The sequence below is a fragment of the Euprymna scolopes genome, chromosome 24, assembly GCF_053919585.1.
Source record: "Euprymna scolopes isolate OS-2025 chromosome 24, ASM5391958v1, whole genome shotgun sequence".
Taxonomy (NCBI): domain Eukaryota; kingdom Metazoa; phylum Mollusca; class Cephalopoda; order Sepiida; family Sepiolidae; genus Euprymna; species Euprymna scolopes.
Genome location: NC_136505.1, coordinates 80924481 through 80945024, shown reverse-complemented (window position 1 = coordinate 80945024; position 20544 = coordinate 80924481). Strand labels below are relative to the sequence as shown.

Here is a 20544-nt window from a genome sequence, read left to right as displayed (position 1 = left end):
TCTGGGGTCGATGAGGTCAGAGTCATTTTCAGTTAGATCACACTTTAGTTTGCATGGAGTTGTCCTGGGTTTGCAATTGGTCATATCAAACCTTTCCAGTATTTTTGTGACGTACCGTTCCTGGCTCATCAGTATACGACTTTGAGTTATGTCGAAGTCTATCCCTAAGAAGTGCCGGAGTTTTCCAAGGTCCTTCATCTGAAATTCGGACATCAACATCTGCTTGGTGGTGTTGAGCGAATCATTATTATTGGCTGCGATAATTAAATCGTCGACCCATGAGATGATGGTGATTCGTTCCTCACTGTTGTGTCGCATGTAGACACAATGATCCACTCTATTCTGAATGAAACCATTTTTGGTGAGGTGGTCATGCAGGGTTTAATTCCAATTTCTGCCCGATTGTTTCAGTCCATATAGAGATTTGTTTAACATGCAGACTGGTTTCTCGTCCGTTTTCCATCTCACTTCAAATCCCTCTGGTTGCTCCATGTAAATCTCATGGTCAATTGGGGCATGGAGGTACGCCGTTTTGACGTCCATTTGGTGTACGATGAGATCGTATTGGATAGCTACTTGCATTAGTATGCGGATTGATGTGATGTCAGCTGTTGGGGAGAAAGTCTCTGCATAATCTACCCCCTTGGTTTGGTTGTAACCCTTTGCAACAAATCTTGCTTTGTATTTCGGGGATCCGTCAGGGTTTTCTTTAATTTTGTATACCCATCTACCGCTGATTGTTGTTTTGCCTTTGGGTAGAAGTGTCAGCTTGTACACGTCGTTTTCTTTCAAGGAATTGATTTCTTCCTGCATTGCTTTGATCCAATGGTGTGCTACTGGGGAGGTCGTAGCTGCTTTATAGGTGTGTGCTACACCATGTGCGACTTTGTAGCAGTAGTCGAGATTGACAAGTGTGTGACCACTCTCGTCTTGAACTGTCGTTACATAGTCCTCTAAGTAGCTGGGCATCTTGTGTTCCCGCTCTGGGTATCTGCGTGTATAACTGCTTTCTTCTATGATATTGAGTGGTTCATTAACACTAGGCTGTTCTCTGTCTTTTTTCGGTTTTCGATTTTTTGTCAAATCTCTTTGGAGGAAGTCCTCATCATTATTGCTTGGTGGAGAAGTTTGGTTTTGTTGTACGTCAGAGTTGTTGATGAATTTTATTTGTCTGTGTTTATACACTTTCCCACTTTCAGGGTGGTAGATTAGGTATGCTGGGCTGTTTCTGTTGTATCCGATAAATATGCCTCTCTGACATTTTGGGTCCAGTTTCCCTCTTGTGTTGGAGTAGGTGTAACACACCGAACCGAAGATGTGCATTTTCGAGAGGTCGGGTTTCCTCCTGGTTATTTCGTAATATGGAGTTTGTTTCAGGCGGTTGTTGAAACACCTGTTTCGTATAACTGCGGATGTCATGACAGCATAGCTCCACAGGGTTTTGGGTAATCCACTCTCTATGATCATGCATCTCGCCATTTCGAACAGTGTCCGCCAATTTCTTTCGGCTGTTCCATTCTGGTGAGGTGAGTACGGTGCTGAGGTCTCATGTTTAATTTTGTTTTTGCGGACTAATTTCTGGAAATCGTTCAACTTAAATTCTGAGCCGTTATCTGTCCTCAGTATTTTTATTTCGCCGTAGGGTGAGATATCCGCAATGAATTTTTCGGTGGCGAGTGTGGTGTCACTTTTATTTTTAATAAAATATACAAATACAGCACCGGAGAAATCATTGGTGAACGAGACAGCGTATCGGTTTCCGTTTAGGTCTGCCGGGTTTATAGGGCCGGCTAAGTCCGAGTGAACTAGATGTAGTATGCTGGTTGCTCGTTCATCCGTGTGTTTGTTTCTGCTTTGAGGGAATTTTCCTTGAATGCAAATATTGCAATTTCTATTGTTTGTGTTTTTTGGTTTTATTTGCATTCCACGAACTACAGCGGGTAGTTTCGTTACGTCGTCGTAGTTACAGTGGCCGAGTATTTTATGCCACGTGTCGACGTCATAGCATTGATGGCAGCTGTCTTCGGTGCTTTCATTCTGTGTGGTCGTAAAATAGTACAGTCTTTTATGTACATATATTTTGAACCTTTTGCCGTTTTTATGTATGAGTTCATTTTTATTTTCTTTAAAAATGACTGTTGCTCCGTTTTTAGCAGTTTTTACGGAGAAAATGTCTTGTGGGTAGGAGGGTATCAATAACGCCATTTTTAAAGTAACTCTGACGCGGTTTCCATTTTCGTCTACTAAGTGTATTTCTGCGTCTCCTCTTTTTAATGCGACGCCGCTGGTTTTTGTTCCGTCCGCTAACTTCATGTAGTGGTTTTCTGGCTGGAATGTTTGGTCGAAATTTTTGAATTTCTTCTCATCTCGAATGATGTGAGAAGTGGCACCAGCGTCGACAAGCAAACCCGTGGGTGACGTCGTCTTCCGCACGTGGTAGTCCTCCATTATGAATGTGAACGTGTGTTCTTCTTCAATGTCCGCTGCCTTTTTCATAGTGTCCCTACGTTTGTAGCGGCAAGACTCTCTTTTATGAGTGGTGGCTTTGCAGTAGTTGCACCACATTTTTCGTTTGTTGTTGGCACAGTCTGTAGATATATGCCATTTTCCGCCGCACATGTAGCATGTAGTGTCTCGCTCGTCGCGGTCGTTGTTACTTATAGCAGTTCTCGAAAAGGAGGAAGTTAGTTTCATCACGTCGTCGCTGCTAGACTCGTTTTTGTGCTTCAGAGTTTCTTCAAAGCTGTGAAGATCGGTTTTAAATACCGGGAACGTTAGTTCTTTGTTGCTGTGAGTCATATATATAGAAAATGGGTCGAACTGGCTAGGTAATCTCTTTAATATCATCGCGATGATTAAAGCATCGTCCACTGTCTGTCTGGCATTTCCGAGGGCTGTTAGAACGGTTTCCGTTCTTATAACGTAGTCCGTGACACTTTCATCGCTATTCTTTTTGAGAGACGTTAGTTGGGTGTATAAAGAAATGACTCTAGGCTTCCCTTTTCCTGCGTAATGTTCGCGTAATATTTTTAGAGCTTTTCTTCCGTTGTCTGCAGCTTCTCTCATTATCAGGGATAAGCTTTTATCATCTAGAAACTGTACCAGTTCGGCATACGCTTCCTCATTTCTTTCATCGTCGTGTTCATTTGATGAGTTTACGCCTAAGATGGCGTCTTTTAGACCGAGCGTACGTAAATGGCCTAAGAATTTTACTTCCCAAATTTCGTATTTGGCTTCATCTCCGTCGAAAGATAATCTGCTCCATCTGTTTCCATTATCACTTCTGGGCCCATAACCTGTTGAGTGGTGCATTTTAAGTGAAACAGAGACAAAAATGGACAGGAATTCAAAGGAGGAAAATAGATACACGTGTTGACTGATGAGAACTCTTTATTGTAAAAAGGGGAAGAACAAAAAGGGATTATGGGATATGTACAGGGAAAAAAGAGGTAATAGGGATACAAGAGTTATCGGACCTTCAACAGCCCCACCTTACAGTGTTTTTTGGTTTTCATAAATTTCACTGTGTATAAGGATACTTTGATTGGAGATATTTATAATCATACCCTATTTCCAAAAGAGGGGAGGTATAATATATGAGAAATATTTGGAATCAAGTCTCCCCTTGCTGTTATTTCAAATTATTTGTAACCATAGCAGCAAATTTTAGTCTCCCCTCCATCAAGGGCAGAGCTTTTGAGGAAATATATACATATATGTATGTATAATATGAATACAACAACAGGCTCCTTCAGTCTTTGACAGATTATGGATACCCACGAAGGGTTGCTTGCGCATGAAATTTTTGTGGCAGGAAGTGTGCAATCTCCAACCACACCCTTCCTGAGTCGACATTGTTAAATACCAGTCTCAAGTGAAGTGTGTGTACAGGATGACTAGTAACAAATGTCGAGATAAGCGCAGAGCACATACAGCGCCTAGAATTCCCAAATGGTCACCCATCTGGTACTAACCAGGCTCGTCATTGCTTAACTTTGGTGATCTGACGAGAACTGGTGTGTCAATGCGATTATGCCATATGCATAATATGAATATATACACATATTTATATTATACACACACACATATATATATATATATAATAGCAAAAGTACCCGGTATTGATTAGGTTCAAAAACACCTACAGAAAATGAACTGTGATTGATGAAAGTATGATAGGTTATGAAAAGGAGGGGGTTGTAAAATTTTACCCTGTTGTAAAGAGATAGGTTTTGATACTCCAAAATTTTACCCTAAGCAAAATATGATGAAAGTAAAGATAATTTTCGCGAAAATATATTTTTTTATATCATTTCCATTTGTAGCCAAGAGTGACCAACAAAATGATCTTTCCTTACAAAGAGAAAATGTTATATATATAATGATATAAATATACAAGAAATAAATGTTACCATAGTCAATAAAAGTTACTTTTATTGTAGAAAAGTTCATTGGTTTGTATTTTTAAGTAGATTCTAAAAAAAAAAATTTTTTTTAATTCACGAAATGGTTTAAAAAAAAAATCAAAATGGCAGCGACTTTGAAATGGAGAGCCCCGTTTGCAATTTAAAGTAGGGCACTTGAGCATTCTCTCGGTTCAGATGGGGCGATCAAATTGTATTTTCAACATTGTGCCCTTCTTTGTCGGATACTCGCATCTAGACTGGGCCAAAATAATCATTGTCTAGCATCAGCCAACATTCCATTCACTACTTGATGGGCAAAGTGCCTCTAGTACTTCAGCTCTAAGCTGCTTTGGTATCAAAATTTTATCCCTTTTATGTGTACCCCTTTTAAACAATATATTTGGTCTGCCATCCGCTAGAATTGCCGGATTTTTGGTGGCAGTTTGCGTTGTGACTTCAGGAACCCGTCTCATATATATCGCTAACGTTCAGCATTCCTCATCAATGGCCACAGCTGCCATGATTCTATCCCAGGTTGTAGCTTGAAATTTGGGGTCATGCATGTACACGGCTGTAATTGATGCTTGACCTCCTCGATCTGTTGAGTAGTAGCGGTGGTCTTTATCTGCTATATCCAGTGCCGGATATCTATAGCTGCAGTTTGATGTGACATTAAGTTTTCCAAGGACGTGCTTAATCCAGAATTTGTACATTAATGACCATTCTTTGAAAGAAAACAAGCAAGGGTTCTTTATATTTTCCAGGACCTGATCTGAGAATATTTATACCAGTGGCTGGTGGTCTACTAACCAATAAATCTGTGCATCCCAAAACGAACATCCTACAAGACTCCAATCCATATATCAATGCCAGAGCTTCTCCCTCTATGGGGGAGTAGCGAGATTCTGCATCCTTCATAAACTGGGATATGCCATCAGCAGTTATTAAAACACAAATTCGACTTTGTTGCAAATTGAAACTCATTGAGATTCAAGATGATTCCATTTCTGCTGCAATGGCTCATATATATGTCACTATATGAAAAGAAAGCAGATTGTCAAACCAGCGAGTTGTAATGGTTGATGGAAGTAGGTATTGAATACACGTGATTTGAAGTGCTCCCATAACCATTGTTCCAAACATTCGCTATTATTTCCAATAGGGGTAAATGGGATTCTTGTAGATTTGTTTGGAATCGTTTCTCTTTAGGGACATCCACATGGTTGCTGTCCCGTTATTCGAGGTTGACATGTCAGCTTTCGATATCTGGTTGTGAGGGATTGACTCTAAGTCTTACAGTACCGACTCAAATAAGTAAAATCCAGACATGTTCTCTGGTACATAAACGACTTGTCTGGGTTTATTAAAGCCAACTTTAATATCCATAAAAATTATTCCCTTAATGTGTAGAAGGTCGTCTATGATTCCACATATCCTATGGGTAGTTGGTATTAGCATGTCTCTAGTGCATTTCAATACTTCCAGTATTTTAGGGTCACTCAAATATGTTTGAGCATCAGTATCCACAACAATCTGGATATGATGTATTCGACAGCAAGTCCTCTTATCTAAGACTCATCCAAATTTGGTATGGGACTCTGGTATCAAAGATACTTTGACTTTTATGGACAGTAGTGGTTCGGGGGTAGGGGGATCTTTTGAATTTACCTCTGCTTCATGCAAGGTGTGATATTGCTACTAATTTCTGTTTTTGTTCACAAAATGCTGATTTTCCTCCTCCTCTGCTGCTAAGTATTTTTGACTGGTGTTGTGTTGAATCACTCGTTACCTTCATTGTCGACCTCCCTGATTTTTGGCGGTTCTTTTGCTAGCAATTCTTCTATCGATGGTTCTGGTGTTGTTCTTCTGGATTTTCTTTTGAAAACTGACCAGTCTCTTGATTCTGTAATTATTACTCCAAAGATGGTAGAATTCTTGCTGGCCTGTCGTTGTTCTCAAACGTTGTGCTTTTGAATTTTCTCCTATCTTCTCAAAATTATTCAATCTCTGTTTGTCTCAGTCTTGTTTCCTGTCTTGGAAAGAGTTCTTTGTTTTCCCAATCTTTATAAATGCTGGTAATCAGTCTGACCCAACTAAATATCGTCCTGTTAATCTTTTCTCTCTTATTAGCAAAGTTTTTAAGAGGATGGCCAATGGCAAGCTGGAAAGTCTGGTCCTCTTTAGTGATACTCAGTATGACTTTCATGGTTTTCGTTCAACAGCTGATCCATAAACTGTTGTAACTGAAGAGATCTGTCGGTTTATGGATAATTCAGGCGAGGGTGGGCATCATTATGCTTGACATCTCAACAGAATGTGCCATTCTGCTCTTCTACATGTACTTCAAATATAATGTATTGGTGGTAATGTTCTTAACATTGTTAGGCATTTTCTTTCTGATCAAAGCTTACAAGAAACTTCGCTTACAAGCTTACAAATAATTCCTATCAATGCCACTGTTCCGCAGAGCTCTATTTTAGGTCCAACACTGTTTCTTCTCTATATAAATGACCTTCCAAAGAATATTATTCAGAAAGTTAACATTTATGCTGATGACACCACCCTATATTCTGGTATTACTTCTTGTATATCTTCCTTGGATCAGTTGAAATATACAACTAATTTAGAAGTTGATTTGGGTTTAGTTATGGATTGGAGTAAGAAATGTCTTGTTTCATTTAATCTTGTTAAGAAATTGTCTTTCAATTGTAGGTGTGTCCATTTCTTCCTGAGATTCTTATAGATGTGTTTGCGCTTGATAAGAAATCAACTCTAAAATTTCTTGGCTTTTCTTTCTCATCAAATCGTTCTTGGAGTTCATATATTAAATTCATTGCTTCTTGTAAGATCGTTTTTTTCTATCGTTCTAAACACTTTGTCACACCTAAAGTTATTTTCTATCTCCACAAATCTACCATGTATGGCGTACTGTTGTCATATTTGAGCTGATGAATTTCTGTCCCGTTTGAAAGTTCTTGAGAAATTGCAGAAACGTGTCTGTAATTTCATTGACCCCCCCTTCTTCACCGTAACCTTTCTCTCACAAACGTAATGTTGCTAGTCTCAGTCTTTTCTATAAATACAATTATGGCATGTCGTCTTCAGAATTACCTGACTCATTCCCTGCTTCCTTTGTTCGAGTTCGTTTGACTTCATCAACTCATGGTTTAATACTTCATTGTAATTCCTATTTCAGTAACTTCTTTCCAAGGATTGCAAGGTTGTGGAACTCTCCTCCTGCTCACTGTTTTTCTTCAACCTACAGCTTTGGTCTTTTTAAGACTAAGGCCAATAGGTATCTCATGTGTTTCGTTCTTGTTAGCTCCTTACATTAATTGGGTTCATGCCTTTTCATGGGCAACTTTTATAAAAAAAACAAAAAACAAATAATTAATATTTCCCAAATTTCGGTTTCAGTGGAGCAAAAGTTTTTAAGGAGCATAAGATGTGCACAACCTCCTATTTGTCAATTTAAATATTTAAAATTTACATTGATTTTTATTTATAGTCTTTAGACACCAATTGAGTAAGATTTCTTGAATTTCAATTTCTTCTTAAGATTCCTTAAGCTTCAACCTTAAATTTTAGGCATTTTCTAGAATCAAAATCATGTAATAGATTTTGACCAACGTTAGAATAAGAATTATAGACATAAGGTTCAGTAATATACAGCATAATCATGTTGGCACATCAATTTCTATTAGATCACTAAAGTTGAGTGACATTGAATCTGGTCAGTACCAGATGGGTAACTATTTTGGAATACCAGACATTGTAGGATACAGGTATGGCAATCCATATACATATCCAGCCATTAAAAAAAATATGACAAATTCATAATTTGTCAATGTTTCACCTACTCTCATAGGATGATTCAAATCATAGTTTGATTTGAATCTTCATAAGACTATAAAATGGTATAAGGATTTTTTATTCAGGTAATTTACCCATCCTATTATTTTAGTGTGTGCGTATATATATATACTAGCAGACACCTGATGTTGTCTGGGATTAAATGAGGATCAACGAATGTTCTACCCTCACATACTTTTATTGTCATTGAAATCAGTTAAATTGCACATTTTTTCAACCAAATCGATTGATTGTCTGTTCTAATCAGGAACCCACCGTGGTACACTGGGAGGAAGCTTCATATGTCTCTCTGCAGTGACTTAATCCACAATACGTTGTAGTCTACATTGTAATATCATGGTCCAGTTGTGCTCCAAACAGAAACATTAATTTTAAACACTCTTCTAAGTCTTATCAAAGAACCTAGTGTTGATTTTATATGCTGGGTCCTTCTGCTTGTGCAGTGATAAATCTTCTTAAATTCACTTGTGATGTTAGACTATATAAGGTGTTAACTCTGGTCAAAATCTGGCTGTTCCTTTTTTGATTGTCAATTTTTTATGTTTATCAGAGAGATTTCAATACAAAATCTATTTAAGAACACCCGCAGACACTAAGTATATTTGTGCAAAACGTATTCCATACCATACCATGCAAAGCATTTTTTGGAAGGAATTAATTGAATTATATTTCATTCTTCTTAAAAGCATAGTTCAACTATTCACAAAAAAATCTGATGAGTCAGAATCAAATATTAAGTTTGTAGTTAGAAATAGATAACAACTTTATTTTATATATTACATATTTTAGTTAGAAATAGATAACAACTTTATTTTATATATTACATATTTTAGTTAGAAATAGATAACAACTTTATTTTATATATTACATATTTTAGTTAGAAATAGATAACAACTTTATTTTATATATTACATATTTTAGTTAGAAATAGATAACAACTTTATTTTATATATTACATATTTTAGTTAGAAATAGATAACAACTTTATTTTATATATTACATATTTTAGTTAGAAATAGATAACAACTTTATTTTATATATTACATATTTTAGTTAGAAATAGATAACAACTTTATTTTATATATTACATATTTTAGTTAGAAATAGATAACAACTTTATTTTATATATTACATATTTTAGTTAGAAATAGATAACAACTTTATGTTATATATTACATATTTTAGTTAGAAATAGATAACAACTTTATTTTATATATTACATATTTTAGTTAGAAATAGATAACAACTTTATTTTATATATTACATATTTTAGTTAGAAACTATAGATAACAACTTTATTTTATATATTACATATTTTAGTTAGAAATAGATAACAACTTTATTTTATATATTACATATTTTAGTTAGAAATAGATAACAACTTTATTTTATATATTACATATTTTAGTTAGAAATAGATAACAACTTTATTTTATATATTACATATTTTAGTTAGAAATAGATAACAACTTTATTTTATATATTACATATTTTAGTTAGAAATAGATAACAACTTTATTTTATATATTACATATTTTAGTTAGAAATAGATAACAACTTTATTTTATATATTACATATTTTAGTTAGAAATAGATAACAACTTTATTTTATATATTACATATTTTAGTTAGAAATAGATAACAACTTTATTTTATATATTACATATTTTAGTTAGAAAGCTATAGATAACAACTTTATTTTATATATTACATATTTTAGGTCTCCTTTGGTCATTATTAAAACTCAAGATATGTTAGGATATCATTAGTATTGGCATTTGCATCAATTTTTATTTATCAAGTTACTCTCGTCAATACACTGTATTATAATTATAAAGCAAGAATAGTTTAATCAGTCTTTAATGCATTGTGCAAATCTTTTCTCAATATGACATTTAATGGCTTCCTATGATTCTTTTTACTATGGTAACGGTGAAGTCGGCTGACCTATTTTCTGCATCTTTGTGTAATGGATAATACAATAATGCGCTATGTGAAAAGAAAAACAATGTTTAGAAATTGCTTCGAGCATTAACAGGAGTTTAAGAATTTTTTCGACTGAAGGAAATTCATTTGAATTATCTGCAAACATAACTGCAGAATTTGTTTTGGTTTAATTTATTGTGCATTCTTCTTCTTCTTCTTCTTCTTCTTCTTCTTCTTCTTCTTCTTCTTCTTCTTTTTCTCTCTCTCTCTTATATATATGTATATAATATAATTAGCAGGGAAACCCGATGTTACCCAGGATTGAATGAGGATCAATAAATGTCCTACACCATACTTTTATGGTCATCAAAATCGGTGAAATTGCCCATTTTTTAATCAATTGCTTGCCTGCTCTAGTGTGGAACCCACCGTGGTGCATCAGGAGGAATCTTCACGTCACTTTCTGCAGTGATTTAGTCCATAATACATTGTAGTCTATGTTGTACTGAAAAGAACCTACTGTTGGTTTTATAAAATTACTTTTTTATATAATGACTTAAAGTTTAAAATTCAAAACTATCATGGTTCAATTGTACCCTAAATAGAAATATTCATTTTGAATGCACCCTGTCTTATCTAAGAACCTACTGTTGATTTTATATGCTGGGGCTTTCTGCTTGTGAAGTGATAAAACTTCTCAAATGCACTCGTGATGTTAGGCTTTATAAGGTGTTAACTTTGTTTAAAACTGGTCTGTTCCTTCTTTAATTGGATTTTTCGATTATCGATTACCGATTTTCGATACTTATCAGAGGCATTCCAATACAAAACGCATCTAAGAACACCCCCAGACACATAAAGAATATTTGTGTTAAATTTCATAAAAATAGGCCCAGCCTTTTGGAGTCCATAGGGAACAAACTCTCTCTGTCTGTCTGTCTGTCTCTCTCACACACGCATACACACACAACGTGTCTTTCATATATATATATATATATATATATATATATATATATACATATATATGTATATACTAGCAAGGGAACTCGACGTTACCCGGGATTGAATGAGGATCAACGAATGTTTCACTCTCCCATAATTTATTGTCATCGAAATGGGTGAAATTGCCCATTTTCAATCAAATTGATTCATTGCCTGCTTTAGTTGGACACCCACCACGGTACACTGAAAGTTTCACATGCCCTCCCACAGTGACAGTCCACAATTCACTCTATATTACACTGTAGAGCAACTACTGTTGATTTTATAAAATTACTAGCTGTACCCTGCCACGCGTTGCTGTGGCTTAATTTCGTGTAATGGAAAATTTTAATAAAAAGAGAAAATGCATGTTTCTTATATTCTTAGTACAGCAATCCACTCCAAAAAGTTAAAAAAAAAAAAAAAAAGGCGAAAATGAAAAAAAATATGGTACTCTTGCAGAATTGGATCCGGATCCTCGGGAGTTACCATCAATCATGGCTTGGGCTCGACCAACATTCAGTGGATTGAGCCGAAAGTTGCTAAACCATTGAAACGCTAAATAGTTTTCTTTTTTATTGTATTAAAAAATGTGAGTTTTTAAATAATATTTGGGTAAGGGGGGGTGTTACTATACACAGATTCGAAAAAGTTGTTCAAAAACGAATAAATGAAAGCAAAGGTAAGGTAAATTACGTTTCTATCTAACTGGATAATGGTCTAACTGGATAATGGTCGCGGACTCTGTTGAATACGTTAAGTTTGGGAAAATCAGTTAAAAACTATACAAAACAATGTCAGACACCTACTGATTATATGTTATTGTGACATAGGCTGACATATTCGGTGGGTTTCTGATAGTATTTTGTTTAGTTTTAAATCATTTTCTCAAACTTAACATCATCAACAGTGTCCATCACCGTTTGTATTTTTCAAATTTCCAAGTTTAATTAAAGTTTTATATGTTTTTTTATTCAATTGTAAGGTTAAAGTACAGAATAGATACAAAACACCCTCCCCTCCCCATGTTAAGAATGGCTTTTTAAATAATAACGTTATTATTTCAGCACGGATCACTCTCTACATGAGTACCTAATATTTTTTTTCAGCCATTCTTACCATAGAGAGGGGATGGTGTTTTGTAACTATTCTGTGCTTTTTTAACTAACAATTTATTATTAAAAAAAGATATTGTGAAATTATAAAAAAATAAAAAGATATTGTGAAAGTTGAATTTAACTTGAAAAAAAAACAAAACAAAAAAACAATGTGAACGGCACGTTCAACATTGTAGCCGGACCTTATTTAGCAATAAGGTCACGTGAGTCGATTAATGGGTGCTAATGCACTTACTGATCTGCGCTATTTTTTAAAATCGTATTTCCAAGCTTAATTAAAGGTTTATGTTTTTTTGGTATTTTTTTTAGATTAGGTCCACCTGCACAACTTTCTTTTAAATGACGACTTTTAAAGGTTTCCGACTATGCTAAATACAGAATTCGCATTGAAATTTTGCAGAAATAAGTAGTAATCGAGATATAGATAGTTGTTTTATGCATTGTATTATTTGGCGGCCATCTTTGTTACGTGCGTAGATTTGTTTATGACACGCGCAAGCGTGTAAAACAGATGGCTGTCAGTGATTAAAATGCATTATACAAATTTTTAATATCTTGAAAACTACTTATTTCTGCAAAAATTTCAATGCGATTTCCGTATTCAGCATAGTCGAACACTATATACATATATATATATACATATATATATACATACGTATATACATACATACATATATATATATATATACATATATATATACATTTTTTTTTTTTTTTTTTTTTTTTTACAAAGGCATCACCACATTATCAAGGCCCAGAGGCCACTCAAGGATAAGGGTTAAAGAGTGTACAGTAGAAATTGGTCAATATAGTAATCATTAGTAATGAAAATTTGGTAAATTTAATAACTTATATGGAACGGCTCATCAAGAACTTATTTACTTTAGACTTGAACACAACCATATTGTAGTCAGCCGGAAAGCAGGAAAACGGAAGACAATTCCACAGGCGTGCAGTTCTAAGAAAGAAGCTTTGTTCATGGAATCTACGTTTAGGTTTAGGCACAGATAAAGAGTGGGGGAAATTATTGATAGTGTTTACAGCTAGACGAGTGTTTCTTGTGAAAGTTTGGCGAGGGGGGACCATAGATTGAAGCTCAGTTGAACACTTTCCATGAACATAACAATACATCAGAGACAAACTCGCAACATCTCTTCTGTGAGATAGAGGTTGCAAGGAGGAGAAAAGGACATCTCCTACGAGGCTATGAAGTCTATTTTGAACTCTATCAAGGCAGGCCAAGTCCTTTCTAGCAGCTCCTGCCCAGATGTGGCAACAGTATTCCATCCTTGGACGTACCTGGCTCTTATATAGATAGAGAATAGCATCAGCAGTGAGATATCTACTGGATGGATAGAAAGATCCCACATTTTTCCAGCGGCCTTGGCAACAGATTTGATATATGTGTTCCATTTAAGATCAGGAGTAATGGTCAAGCCCAGAAGCTTGTCAAAACTTGAGGCCTCCTGAAGACGAGAGCCATTCATTTCAATTGATGACAAATGTGGATTAGAATGTTGATGATGTAAAGAGAGAAGCTTGGTTTTAGATGGATTAAAAGTAACCAGCCACTCCTTTCCCCATTGTACTACGTGCTCAAGATCAGAAGAGAGAGAATTGGAGAGAACTTGGTCGTTTACTGTCTTAGATGTGCTACCATAAATGGTAGTGTCGTCAGCATAAATGTCTACAAATGATGTAAGGATATGATTTGGAAGATCATTAATGTAGATCAGGAAAAGAGTTGGGCCCAGGATGGATCCCTGAGGGACACCGGCATTAATACTGTGAGCTTCTGATTTTTGCCCCTCAACTACTACTCTTATGAACCTATCAGAAAGAAATGATTTAATAATTGAGAAGACTTTTCCAGCTATACCATAGCTAGCAATCTTATGAAGTAAACCTTTATGCCATACCCTATCAAAGGCTTTAGATATGTCAAGAGCAATTGCCCTAGAAAGATTGCCACCGTCGAGAGATTTGCTAATCCTATGCGATATAACTGTAAGGACATCTGCTGTAGATCTAGCAGAACGGAAACCATATTGAGTGTCACTAAGAAGGTTATTTTTGTTGAGATGTTTGATTACTTCTGTATTTAACACAGATTCTAGCAACTTACTCATGACGCATAGGAGACTTATTGGCCTGTACTGAGAGGGGGATGAGCGATCACCTGAATTCTTAAATACAGGGCATACTGATGAGATTTTCCAGGGAGATGGGAAACTATTCTCCTTAAGACAACGTTTAAACAGTTTTGTAAGTATGGGCGCTAGTTCAGGTTGAAGTTTTTTGAGTACTATAATTGGAATACCATCAGGGCCAGTTGCTTTACTGGAATCAAGGTTTTTGATTAGCTTGGCAACATCACGTACAGATATACGTATATCACATAGTGTTTTCTGATACAGGAGGAAATATTGGGGGTTGGCGGTCTTGGTCGCAAAGGGTAGAATTAGCTGCAAAGTTCTTGACAAAGAGTTTGGCTTTGTCTGATGCTGACGAGATTACCTCAGGTCCATTGATAATAGTTGGGATGGAGCACACGCTTCTGTTCAGGATTCTGTTTGCTATTTGCCAAAACTAATATGTATGTATGTATATACATACGTATATACATACATACATATATATATATATACATACATATATATATATATATATATATATATATATATATATATATATATATATATATACATATATATATGTACATACATATATACATATCAGAGAGGCGGTAGCACTCTCTATATAGGGATGGCCCGTACACGCCTATATACACCTACAAAATAAAACTATCCAAATCTCAACTAAAATCAACTTATAAGTTTCAAAAAGCACATATTCTTACAGAGAAGCGTCTTACGAATCCAGCGAGTGTCAGAACGTTGGTTAAAATGTCAAAAGAGAGCAAAAAAAAAAGGGTACAAAAATGGCTAATTGTTCTTTCTTCTTTCTTTTTTCTTCTTTTTCTTTCTTTCTTTTGAGAGGATGTATCTCGGTGTACGAACGGTCTCTGACAACAGTTCAAGCATCAATCGACTGCTCTTTACACGGAGAAGTGCAGTGACCCATCGCTTTTTAGCTAACTCCATAATTAAATAAGATTACGTGTAATAAGTTTTAAACACTATATACCCAATGTAGACAGACCACTTCGAACATGGAACTTCTCTCAAAAGGGACAGCTCCAAATAATACACCGGATGCTCACAGACGTTCCAGTTTACCAGTGGTCTATATTTCTTGGACGCTGAATATTTGAGGTGAACGTTAAGGTTTTTTCTTTAAACAGTAACCCACCAGCGTTAATGAAACCACAAAATCTTTATCTCAGTTGATCAAAATTGTTATAAGAGTAACCTATCAGCAAGTACAACGTCAAAAAACAATGTTATAAAAACAAATAATTCTTCAGATTTTGGACTGTAAAATATGTACAAAATGTCAATGCTGTGACCAGGATTTGAACCTAGGTTAGCACGGCCACAACGTGGGGTCCTAACCTCTAGACGATCACGGCTAACACTGACGTCTGTCGCTCTTGGCAGAAAGACACATGACTACTGTCAAACTATTGAAAAATAAGGAGGAAACTTGAAATTCTCACGCATGCGCAAAAATACACTATAGCAACCATTGTTAAATGCAGCTGAATCTCTTCGCTCGCTAAGAAAAGTAGATCAGACCAGTTCTTCTAAGAACTCACCAAACGCCAAAGGAAATAAGTTAAATTAACCGCAAAAGAAAATGCAAGAAAGTTATCTTCTAAGAACTCACTAGAAGCTGACCAAAAAGAATCAAAATCCAAGCCCTAGCCACAAAAATAACTAGATATTGTGGCTACTATACACAATCTACTAATAAAAACAAGTAAGTTTTCTAAAATAAACTACAATAAATTAACCAAGTAACCTCACACTGTCACTGATTAGGACTTCATATAAAGATAACAACTACACTATTGATGTATATACCGTTCCACACTTTAACTATTGGTGATGGGGCAGTATCTCAATTCTACGAGAGTTGTCTTGCTATAAGATAAGTGATATTATAGTAGGATACACATAAGTGTTATATGTTTACATTTAATAAAAAATGCCAAAGTCAGCACGTAGTAAAAAGCTCAGAGAAATATAGACTATGAAAAAAACAAAGTCAAGGTATTATCTGAGCAAAAAAAATACTATCAGAAAAATGCTGAAATAATAAAAATTAAGTATCATGCAAATCCTGAGGCAAAGAAGGCTGCCTCACGTGCTGACTCAAAAGCACGGTATAACAGGGATCCCTAGGGGAAAAAAACTGCCTCATGTGCTCTTTATAACAAAGAACCAGAAAAAAAGAAGGCTGCCTCACGTGCTGACTCAAAAGCACGGTATAACAGGGATTCTGAGGAGAAAAAAGCTGCCTCACGTGCTCTTTATAACAAAGAACCAGAAAAAAAGAAGGCTGCCTCACGTGCTCTTTATAACAAAGAACCAGAAAAAAAGAAGGCTGCCTCACGTGCTCTTTATAACAAAGAACCAGAAAAAAAGAAGGCTGCCTCACGTGCTGACTCAAAAGCACGGTATAACAGGGATTCCGAGGGGGAAAAAAGCTGCCTCACGTGCTCTTTATAACAAAGAACCAGAAAAAAAGAAGGCTGCCTCACGAGCTGACTCAAAAGCACGGTATAGCAGGGATCCCAAGGGGGAAAAAGCTGTCTCATGCACAAACTATTATAAAAAGACCTAAAACCCAGCAGAAAGCGACCTGCTACTAATGGAGGCGGCAATGAGCCGCCTCCTAAAAAAGATAATACTATCATGAATGTAAGTTTAAAAATAAGACTGTAAGTAAAAATACTAATTAACAAGAATAAAAAAGCATTGGAAATGCAAAAGGATATAGGGATGGTATGCCAAAAAGTATACAAACAAGGTAGCTATGAATGGCTAGGCACACGGAAATAGAATTGCATCCAAATTATAGCCCTATAGCTTTTTACAACCGTAATGATGGCATGGAATGAAGATTGGAGAAAAGCTATAGGGCTATACTTTGGATGCAATTCTATTTCCATGTGCCTAGCCATTCATAGCTATCTTATTTGTATACTTTTTGGCATACCATCCCTATATCTTTTTGCATTTCCAATGCTTTTTTATTCTTGTATATATATGTACATACATAAATACATATATATATATATATATATATATATATATATATATATATATATATATATATACACATATATACATATATATACATACATATATATATACATACACTCATGAACAAAAAAAATGGGCCAGGGAAGAAATTTACAATTTATTGCACAAAAAGAGCTGCATTACACAAAATGCAATTAAATAATAAACGAAAATGAGTAAAAAATATAAAGAGCAAGATATTTACTTTAATAAAAACTTAGTATGGAATGGAATTGCCCTTAGATCTTTTTAAAAGATCAATTCTTTTTATCATGCTCTCAACCAACTTGGAGCACTGTGAAGAGGAGATGTTATTCCATTCTTTGTACTGCTTCCCATAATTTTTCTAACTAATGCACGAGATATTATAGCTCAAATATTTTCCGTTGGGTTTAAATCTGGGCTTTGGCCAGGCCAAAACATCACATCAATTGAATTATCAGTAAGCCATTCTTTGTGACTTTTGCTGTGTGTGCAGGGGCATTATCATGTTGAAAAATAATGTCATTGTTCATTTCTAACTTCTGGATGCTTGGTAATAGACCTCTTTCTAATATTTGAATGTATTCTTTGGCATTGACGCATCACATCTGATAATTTCCACAACTCCTGCAGCAGAAAAGGTCCCTCATACCATTATTCCTCCATTTCCATGTTTTACTGTGGTTTTTATGCAATTTGGTGAAAATCTTTCTCCGGATCTTCGGATGCAACGTTCAGGGGCATCACTGGCAAGGCAAAATCTTGATTCGTCCGACCAGAAAACATTTCTAAACCAATCTGCATCTTTCGTACCATAACATGATGCAAATGTATTTCTGTCGCTGATGTTCTTCTTAGTAAACAAAGGTTTTTTTGCACATCTTTTTGATGAAAATCCCATTTCCTTCATCCTTCTGGATATTGTCACTCTAGAAAGAGAATTTCCTTTTGCTGTTTCGAATTGTTTGCTATGGTCAACATAAGTTTTTTTGTGATCTTTCAAAACGGTCATTTTAAGCCTGTGATCGTCCTTCATTGTGGATGCTCTGGGGCGACCAGAACCAACTTTCCTGCTCACTGTGCCTTCAATTTCAAACCTTTGCCCATTTCTCTTCACAGCTAAAAGAGATGTTGCCACCTTTTCTTCTTTCAAAATGTCGAAAATCTGCTTGTAAGTCAAATTTGCCTGTCGTAATCCTGCAATTCGGTTTTTAATTTTTTCGTCAAGATGTCGTCTTACTTTTCTTGGACTCATCTTTAATACTAATAATCTGAAAAATACTAAATCACAGCTAATTATTAGCAAACAAGCGATAAAAATTTTAACAATTGTTTTCTTTCCAATTTCAATCATGGCCCATTTTTTTTGTTCCAAATTTAATCATGGCCCATTTTTTTTGTTCACGAGTGTATATATACATATATATACATATACACACATATATATATATATACATATATATATATATACATGTATATACATATATATATACATGTATATACATATATATATATACATGTATATACATATATATACACATATATATACATGTATATACATATATATACACATATATATACATATATATACACATATATCTATACATATATATATACATATACATATAACAAGATATATATATATACATATATATATATAGATATATATAGATAGATATATATAGATATATACAGATAGATATATATATAGATATATATATATACATATATACATATATATATAGATATATATATACATATAGATATATATATACATATATACATATATATATACATATATATATATAAATATATATACACATATATATATACATACATATATATATACATATATATGCATACATATATATATATACACATATATTTACATGTATATATATACATATATATACATATATATACATACATATATATACATATATATACATGTATATATATACATATATATACATGTATATATATACATATATATACGTAAATATATATATACATATATATATACATAACTATATATATACATACATATATAAATACATATATATATACATATATATATACATGATGATTGCAACGTCTTGTCAGACGAGTGCCACTCCCTCAGACATTTAAAATCCATGAGCCCAAATGTCTGAGGGAGTATCTATACAAATATGATGTTAAAGAGTCTTAGCTTTGTACGACAGCTAAGTCTCTCTCTCGGTTCAAAATGTTGAGATCAAGCAACTAGCAAGAGCAAGATAGCCAGCAACAAATTAAACTGCAGACCAGCTTAATGCGGGTAATGGTCTTCCGCTTTATGGTTTTTTTAAATCAGAGATTTGCTTCTCCTAGAAAGGTTGCCTTCACCACGGCTTACGGGAGCCCTCTCTACCCCAAATATATATACATATATATATATATACATATATATATACATACATATATATACATATATATACATATATAAATATACATATATATATATATATACATACATATATATGATGATGGCAACGTCTTGTCAGACGAGTGCCACTCCCTCAGACATTTAAAATCCATGAGCCCAAATGCCTGAGGAAGTATCTATACAAAGATGATGTCACAGAGTCTTAGCTTTGTACGACAGCTAAGTCTCTCTCTCAGTTCAAAATGTTGAGATCCAGCAACAAGCAAGAGCAAGATAGCCAGCAACAAATTAAAAGGCAGACCAGCTTAATGTGGGTACTGGTCTCCCGCTTTATGGTTTTTTAAATCAGAGATTTGCTTCTCCTAGAACGGTTGCCTTCACCACAGCTTACGTGAGCCCTCTCCACCCCAATACACATACACACACAAATATACACGGTGCTAGTTGGCGGTTGACCCAGAAAAAGAGTTCATTCACACTTTGGAGGGTCTTGTTTTTCATTATACATATATACATATATATATATATATATATATATATATATACACATACATATACATACATATATATATATATACGTACATATATATACATATATATATACATATATATATATATACATACATATATTCATACATATA

The 20544-nt window shown here is 34.6% G+C and overlaps 1 protein-coding gene and 1 pseudogene across 3 annotated transcripts in view; one reads left to right on the top strand and one right to left on the bottom strand.

The window, feature by feature from the left end:
* Window positions 1–20544, top strand: part of LOC145246794 (telomerase protein component 1-like) — a 715591-nt gene that overhangs the window by 136738 nt on the left and 558309 nt on the right. The window lies entirely within an intron of this gene.
* LOC145247071 (5S ribosomal RNA) lies at window positions 3927–4043 on the bottom strand (annotated as a pseudogene).